Source organism: Chiloscyllium punctatum, chromosome 40 (assembly GCF_047496795.1).
Source record: "Chiloscyllium punctatum isolate Juve2018m chromosome 40, sChiPun1.3, whole genome shotgun sequence".
Lineage (NCBI taxonomy): Eukaryota > Metazoa > Chordata > Chondrichthyes > Orectolobiformes > Hemiscylliidae > Chiloscyllium > Chiloscyllium punctatum.
Window position 1 is genome coordinate 17,722,529 of NC_092778.1, and position 9,470 is coordinate 17,731,998.

Below are 9,470 nucleotides of genomic sequence, written 5' to 3' on the forward strand. Positions count from 1 at the left end.
TGTGTGTGTGTGTGTGTATGTGTGTGTGTCTGTGTGTGTGTATGCGTGTCTGTGTGTGTGTCTGTGTATGTGTGTGTGTCTGTGTGAGAGTGTGTGTGCGTGTGTGTATGTGTGAGAGTGTGTGTGTGTGTGTCTGTGTCTGTGTGTGTGTCTGTGTGTGTGTATGTGTGCGTGTCTGTGTGTGTGTGTGTATGTGTGTGTGTCTGTGTGTGTGTGTGTCTGTGTATGTGTGTGTGTCTGTGTGTGTGTATGTGTGCGTGTCTGTGTGTGTGTATGTGTGCGTGTCTGTGTGTGTGTGTCTGTGTGTATGTGTGAGAGTGTGTGTGTGTGTCTGTGTGTGCGTGTCTGTGTGTGTGTCTGTGTATGTGTGTGTGTCTGTGTGTGTGTCTGTGTGTGTGTGTGTGTGTGTCTGTGTGTCTGTGTGTGTGTGCTTTTGACCTGACCACAGTCTATTCAAACTTAATGAGTCTGGCTTCCCTGATCCTGGCAGAAGACCTTGGCCGGAAACTGAGGTAAAACACACAAGGATCTGCAAGGGCTGGCCACCAGTATTAAGGCCTTGCCACAATTAATGACAGCTTGAGAAATGTAAGATAAAGCAGCCCTCCTGTGAACCTCTAGTCACACACTGCCTGGACATAATTAAGATCTAACAGACACTGATTGATGTGATCCTCCTTATAAATAACTTCTTTTTTCATTAACTGACGTCTGGGCATTGTATTGCCCAGACGTCAGTTAAGAGTCTTCCACATTGCTGTAGGTTTGGTGTCACATATAGTGAACTAGATGGGTTTTTCCCCAACAATCAACGTGGTCAATTAGACTCTTAACACAGGACTTTTATTGAAATTAGATTCCACCATGGTAGGATTTGCAGCAGGTCCCCAGAACATTTGCTGAGTTTCATAGATGAATTGTCCAGTAATGATACCACTAGGCCATTGCTTCCTCATTTGCTCCTACCCTGTACCTGTGGAGACTTGGGAATTGGGCCTGCTAGATTGGGAAAGCCCTGAAAACAGATGGAAACCTGTTGCACCGTGGAGTGGCACAGTGGCTCAGTGGTTAGCACTGCTGCCTCACAACACCAGGTTCAATTCCATCCTCGGGTGACTGTCTGTGTGGAGTTTGCACATTCTCCCTGTGGATGTGTGGGTTTCGTCCGGGTGCTCTGGTTTCCTCCCACAGTCCAAAGATGTGCAGGCCAAGTGAATTGGCCATGCTAAATTGCCCGTAGTGTTAGGTGCATTTGTCAGAGGGGGGGGTGTGGGTTGCTCTTTGGAGGGTTGGTGTGGACTTGTTGGGCTGAAGGGCCTGTTTCCACACTGTAGGGAATCTAATCATACCTGCACCCAATATTCTGATGGCTTGTGCCTTGGGATTCTGCATTCACTGAGCATAAAAGACTGGAAAATTACTTCCTTTGTTGTCACTGAATAATGAAGTTATGATGGAGCTGCAAAGATTAGTGCCAGATTCCATTTTATAGGCATTTGACACACTGATAACACTGTGAGACATAGCGTGAAACACGCACTTCACAAATATTATAAATTCTGAGGAATAACAGCATAACGTCAATAAGCATCAGGATAGGTGCAGCCCTGTAATGTTCAATCCCTGGATAATGTGGGGTTTTGAGGATCTAAGATCGCATTTTTACACTATAACAAATTAGAACTAAAGCAATGCTGAATTTAAACCTGACAGTTCGTTTTCATGTGAACTTATGAAATAGGAACAGACGTAGACCATTCAGCCCTTCAAATCTGCTTCCCCCTTCATCTAGGCGAAAGTGAGGACTGCAGATGCTGGAGATCAGAGTCAAGAGTGTGGTGCTGGAAAAGCGCAGCCTCCGAGGAGCAGGAAAATCTACGTTTCGGGCAAAAGCTCTTCATCAGGAATTCCTGATGCGTTTTGCCCAAAACGTCGATTTTCTTGCTCCTCGGATGCTGCCTGACCTGCTGTGCTTTTCCAGCACCACTCACTCTCACTCATTCATCTGTCTGTGTTTCAAATTCCATGTTCTCATCTATTCATTCTCAGTGTCAGCGCTCCAATGAAAGGTGATGCTCAGCCGCACACTACATTGTGGAGTCCTGATGAAGGGCTTATGCTCGAAACGTTAATTCTCCTGCTCCTCGGAAGCTGCCTGCCGGCTGTGCTTTTCCAGCACCACACTCTCGACTCTGGAACTGTATTAAAGGTGTGTTCTCAGTGGGACCTGATGGTGGGGTGAGGCTGGTGCTTTTCCCAATTCCAGTCTCCGTTGATGGAGGAGGGGTGGCCAGGCAGTCGCTACCCTTGGAGCGTGCCCTGAGAAATAACCAAGGTAGATCCCAGAGATGGAGACTGGAGCACCTCCCCGCTCAGACCTTCACATTGAGAGCCCTCACTATCTAGTTTCTCTCCAGTGCCTGGGAAAATAGGAGGTGAGATGAGGTAAGAACGCGATGTGAATGCATGCAAAGAGGTCCCTCGCTACTCACTCGCAAAATTCTCATCTCCCCATTAATTCCTTGAGTGGAAAATCAAGGAATTCCTTGCCCAGACCTTCCCCACGCCTCCACCTCTTGCCTTTAAACAACCACCAAACCTCAAACAGACCATTGTTTGCAGCAAGCTGCCTGGCTTTCAGGACAACTCCATACAACCTTGTCATGGCAGGTGCTGCAAGGTGTGTCAGTATCAACACGGACACCACCATTACACGTGGGAACACCCACCCACCACTACGTGACAAGTACTCATGTGACTTGGCCAACATTGTCTGTCTCATACGGTGCAGCCTTGGGGCATAGTACATTGGTGAAACCAAGCAGAGGCTACGGCAACAGATGAATGGACAGGACTGTTCCCTCCCAGTTGGGGAACACTTCAGTGGTCCGGGACATTCAACGTTGGACCTTTGGGTGACCATTCTCCAAGGTGGACTCCGGAACAGGCAACAATGCAAATTGGCCAAGCAGAGGCTGATAGCCAAGTTCGATACCCATGGGGATACCCTCAACCAGGACCTCGGGTTCATGTCACACTATAGGTGACCCCACTGCGCGCGTGCGCGCGCGCACACACACACACACCCTCTCACAGATGTATACCCCTTTATGGTCCCAACACACACATACAATTTTGTGGGGTGAATTTGTACTTGCAGAATTACATTCTATTTTTCTCAAAAATTGCATGCGCCCATATAAGATTCTGTAAATCCCTTTTTCAGATTAGAATCAATCTGAACATTGTGGCACAGACAGCCTCACACAGGGCACCTCACACCTTCAATGCATTATCTGGCACCTATTGTTAAAATTAACTTGAGAATGTCACTTTAAAAACAAGTTGTTGGATTTACATATGAAAGAACTGAAACCAACATGGTCATTCTAAAAGATGAGAGACTGAACAAAACAATCCAGGTCTTTTTTGATATATAATTTCAATTACATCACACTGTAAACTTTTGCTATAAATTCTGTGTTTTATGGTCTTATATTCCACAACCACTTGTTGAAGGAGCAATGCTGTGAAAGCTAGTGCTTCCAAATAAACAACCTGGTGTGTGATTTTTAACTTTGTACACCCCAGTCCAATACCAGCACCTCCAAATCTGGACTCAGAAGTGGTGGAGGTGGCACCATAGAGACAGACAGCACGGAGGCAGACCCTTCGGTCCAACCAGTTCATGCTGACCATGATCCCAAACTAAACTAGTCCCACCTGCCTGCGCTTGGTCCATATCCCTCCAAACCATTCTTACTCATGCACCTATCCAAATGTCTTTTAAATATTGTAACTGTACCCGCATCCAGTACTTCCTCTGAAAGTGCATTCCACACACATCCTTGTTTAAAACTTTCTCCTCTTGCCTTAACTATATGCTCCTTCGTCTTGAAATCTCCCACTCTTGGAAAAAGAAACCTTATCTATACCCGTCATGATTTTGTGAACCCCTGTAAGGTCACCTCTCAACCTCCTATGCTCCAATACAAAAAGTCCCAGTCTATCCAGCCTCCCTGACAACTCAAACTCTCCATTCCTGACAACATCCTGGTAAATCTTTTCTGAACCCTCTCCAATTTAATAGTATCCTTCCTATAACAGGGTGACCAGAACTGCACACAGTACTCCAGAAGAGGCCTCACCAATGACCTGTACAAGCTCAACATGATGTCCCATCTCCTACACTCAAAGATCTGAGCAATGAAGGCAAGTGTGCTAAACGCCATCTTATCCACCCTGTCTACCTGCGATGCAAACTTCAAAGAATATTTTTATGACCAATTTATTAAGGAAGGGAATCATAGGTTACTGGGGGGGTCGATGGGAATTCAGAACACAAACAGGTTAGCTGTGATCTTCCAGAAAGTACTTCATATGTTAATATTGGACTTGTGTAATTTGCACTTTGAAATACTGTGCCCTTGGCTGACATCAATCATATACTTTCAATATTAAGACTATTATAATTGCATTGATGTTCTGAGGAATGGAACTTGCACACTGAGACAGTTGGGTTTTATCACATCTTCTGTACTTTGCAGGCCTAAAGGTTTCTAATGCGCATTTACTAATTTTATGGATAAAATATATTCTTAGAGAAAAAAACCATAAAAATCTGCTAAAACCTTTTCTCTGAGCATGCAAAATTGGGACAATGTTTCTAACACTTCAATGACATTTAGAAAGTACACCGCTGCCCCTTTGTGGCATATACTTGGTACTGCAGCTGAAGGACAGGTGAACATCTGAACACTGCTGTTCTGTTCTCAATAAACACTGTGACAACCAGAATTACCAAGGAAATAACTTTATAAGCAAGGGGCCCATCCTAGAAAACAAACTTCTTACAAAGTCCTATTGATTATGAAGTTGCTCAACAGTGTAGAAATAATCAAGTCAGAATAAAACTTTCCGAAACAACAGTGTAGCTGGGTAAGCTCTGGATTCTGAACAATAACCATAGAAAGGATTGCTCAAGGTAAATGAAATGAACAGCTAAAGCAGAATTATTAGAACTAAATCTGTGGTTCTTGGGGAGAATCTACAACTAGTGGATCCCTGTTAAAAGTAGCTCTGATGTGGCGGTGCTTGTGTTAGATTGGGGTGGAGAAAGTCAGAAGTTACATGACACCAGGTTATAGCCCAACAGGTTTATTTGAAATCACTATCACAGGTAGATTTGTGTCACCTGACGAAGGAGCAGTGCTCCGAAAGCTTGTGATTTAAGAGGTGGATAGATTTCAGTGCATTATGGGTGCACAATGATGATGTCAATAGCACTGATTTGATGTTCCAATGTCAAGTGGGTGCGCAATGATGATGTCAGTGTCACTGATTTGATGTTCCAATGTCAAGTGGGTGCTCAATGATGATGTCAGTGTCACTGATTTGATGTTCCAATGTCAAGTGGATGCTCAATGATGATGTCAGTGGTGTCTTCCTGTTCCAGTGCCCAAGCAAGAGACCCATGACGAAGGAAAGCAGAATTGTATCATCCTTACTGTCTTTTTTCAGTTTTCCATTTATTTTCACCTCATTGTTCATTTTCAAAATTTCTCTCATTTGCCTTGTCATTCTTTTATGAAATGATACATTTCCACAGGTTTCCCTGGTACCAACCATGGGCTGTGTGTCTGAACTATCTTGCTAATATTCCTACCTACCACTGTGACTGGCTTTTACCCATTTCCTGACCAATCCAAACTGCTACACTAAAATGAGAGAAATAAGACACCTTACAGCATTGACAAGCTGTCTCTGGAGAATGAAACTGGTTGCTGAGTCCTTAGTAAGGTAAAAACAATGACTGCAGATGCTGAAAACCAAATACTGGATTAGTGGTGCTGGAAGAGCACAGCAGTTCAGGCAGCATCCAACGAGCAGCGAAATCGACGTTTCGGGCATAAGCCCTTCATCAGGAATAAAGGCAGTGAGCCTGAAGCATGGAGAGATAAGCTAGAGGAGGGTGGGGGTGGGGAGAGAGTAGCATAGAGTACAATGGGTGAGTGGGGGAGGAGATGAAGGTGATAGGTCAAGGAGGAGAGGGTGGAGTGGATAGGTGGAAAAGAAGATAGGCAGGTCGGACAAGTCAAGGAGACAGTAACTGAGCTGGAAGTTTGAAACTAGGATGAGGTGGGGGAAGGGGAAATGAGGAAGCTTTGAAGTCCACATTGATGCCCTGGAGTTGAAGTGTTCCGAGGCGGAAGATGAGGCGTTCTTCCTCCAGGCGGGATGTGGACGAGATGCGTTGGAGGGCATCTTTAACCACGTGGGAAGGGAAATTGCGGTCTCTAAAGAAGGAGGCCATCAGGTGTGTCCTATGGTCCTATGGTGTCCTATGTGTCCAAAGGCGTAGCCATGGGCACACGTATGGGCCCCAGCTATGCCTGTCTCTTTGTTGGCTATGTAGAACAGTTGATCTTCCGTAATTACACCGGCACCACTCCCCACCTCTTCCTCCGCTACATTGATGACTGCATTGGCGCCACCTCGTGCTCCCGCGAGGAGGTTGAGCAATTCATCAACTTCACCAACACATTCCACCCTGACCTTAAATTTACCTGGACTATCTCTGACACCTCGCTCCCCTTCCTGGACCTCTCCATCTCCATTAGTGACGACCAACTTGACACTGACATTTTTTACAAACCCACTGACTCCCATAGCTACCTGGATTACACCCCTTCCCACCCTATCTCTTGCAAAAATGCCATCCCGTATTCCCAATTTCTCCGCCTCCGCCGTATCTGCTCCCAGGAGGACCAGTTCCACCATAGGACACACCAGATGGCCTCCTTCTTTAGAGACCGCAATTTCCCTTCCCACGTGGTTAAAGATGCCCTCCAACGCATCTTGTCCACATCCCGCACCTCCGCCCTCAGACCCCACCCCTCCAACCGTAACAAGGACAGAACGCCCCTGGTGCTCACCTTCCACCCTACAAACCTTCGCATCAACCAAACCATCCGCCGACCTTTCCGCCACCTCCAAAAAGACCCCACCACCAGGGATATATTTCCCTCCCCATCCCTTTCCACCTTCCGCAAAGACCGTTCCCTCCGTGACTACCTGGTCAGGTCCACACCCCCCTACGACCCACCCTCCCATTCTGGCACTATCCCCTGCCACCGCAGGAACTGTAAAACCTGTGCCCACACCTCCTCCCTCACCTCTATCCAAGGCCCTAAAGGAGCCTTCCACATCCATCAAAGTTTCACCTGCACATCCACCAATATCATTTATTGTATCCGTTGCTCCCGATGTGGTCTCCTCTACATTGGGGAGACTGGGCGCCTCCTAGCAGAGCGCTTTAGGGAACATCTCCGAGACACCCGCACCAATCAACCAAACCGCCCCGTGGCCCAACATTTCAACTCCCCCTCCCACTCTGCCGAGGACATGGAGGTCCTGGGCCTCCTTCACCGCCGCTCCCTCACCACCAGACGCCTGGAGGAAGAATGCCTCATCTTCCGCCTCGGAACACTTCAACCCTAGGGCATCAATGTGGACTTCAACAGCTTCCTCATTTCCCCTTCCCCCACCTCATCCTAGTTTCAAACTTCCAGCTCAGTTACTGTCTCCTTGACTTGTCCGACCTGCCTATCTTCTTTTCCACCTATCCACTCCACCCTCTCCTCCTTGACCTATCACCTTCATCTCCTCCCCCACTCACCCATTGTACTCTATGCTACTCTCTCCCCACCCCCACCCTCCTCTAGCTTATCTCTCCACGCTTCAGGCTCACTGCCTTTATTCCTGATGAAGGGCTTTTGCCCGAAACGTCGATTTCGCTGCTCGTTGGATGCTGCCTGAACTGGTGTGCTCTTCCAGCACAACTAATCCAGCTGAGTCCTTAGTGCCCACCTCAGGTATAAGATATAGCCACTGACCACTCAAAGCCAAAAGGATATAGAAAATTGGAAGCTCATTGCTGTGCCTGAAGCATGTTTCTTGGGGTTTGGAAGGCAAGAGTGGAAGAGTGTGGCGCTGGAAAAGTACAGCCACATCAGGAATGAAGGGCTTATGCCTGAAACGTCGATTCTCCTGCTCCTCAGATGTTGCCTGACCTGCTGCGCTTTTCCAGCGCCACACTCTTCGACTCTGATCTCCAGCATCTGCAGTCCTCACTTTCTCCCTCCAAGAGTTGCAAGACCAAAAGTCTATTCATCAAAGGTAAAAATATACTTCATTAAATTTCAAACTCCATTAAAGAAATGTTTCCAAGTGTAAGCATTGAAATATGTTTAGCATTATATAATCAGATTTGGGTATTTCTGTTAAGATCAGATTTATCTAGAACTTACACTAAATAATCAAATTGGGTATTCCACGGTAATGACTGAATTACCATGAAGAAATTATGGCTTTAAATTTAATGAGAAACTAATTGAGATCTCATATGATATATTTCAAAAAAGACATAATGCTTTTTCCTAGAATGTAAAACATTAAAATTCTAATTATTTATCACAAGTGCAAACAGTTTCCGAGACAAAAGTGGTTCTTACTATCTTATAGAGAATGATTCTTTTCATTGTTTCATCCGATGTGATCAGGTGATTATTTGTTCTCCAGCTCTAGGGAAATAGTTTCAGGATTCTGACCCAGTGACAGTTAATGAACGGTGACAGATTTCCAAGTCAGGGAGGTGAGTGGCATGGAGGGGAACACATGGTGTTAGACAAATAGAGATGTACGGCACAGAAATAGACCCTTCGGTCCAACCTGTCCATGCCGACCAGATATCCTAAATTAATCTAGTCCCATTTGCCAGCATTTGGCCCATATCCTTCTAAACCCTTCCTAATCATATCGCCATCTAGATGCGTCTAGGTTGCCCTTATTTTGGATAGCTAAAGGATCTGCTGCTGTGTCCCTTGCCATTCTCTTGAAATTCTGTCAGCGAGCACAGTTCCAACAAAGCATTATGTTGAACTCAAAACACTAACTCTGTTTTCCTCTCTCTACAGATTCTGCTGAGTCGTTCAGAGTAGTTTCTCAAATTGCTTTCGGTGGTGAACTTGACTCTTGAAGGATGTGCCCCTAAAAGAAAATAGAGTTTATGATGTAACGTATGTGTGAGGATCTGAAAGGGTTAATTCTGAGGCGTGCCATAAGCATCACCCACTCCAATGATGTGATATGGGCTCGAATGAGTGAAGTCTAACTTCCAGGTTCTCCTTATAATCTCTATAATAATATAAATTAGTGAAGGATATAGATAGAGTTAATGGTAGTTGTATTTTCAAGACCCGGGGGTACATTTTTAAGGTGAGAGGGGAGAAACTGAAAAAAAGATAGGAGAGGCAAATTTTTTAACAGAGGGTGTTTTGCGTGTGGGATGAACATCCTCAGGAAGTGGTGGATGTGGGTACAATTACAACATTTAAAAGGCATTTGGATAGATATATGAATAGGAAAGGTTTGGAGGGGTATGGGCCAGGAGCAGGCAGTTGGGACTAGTT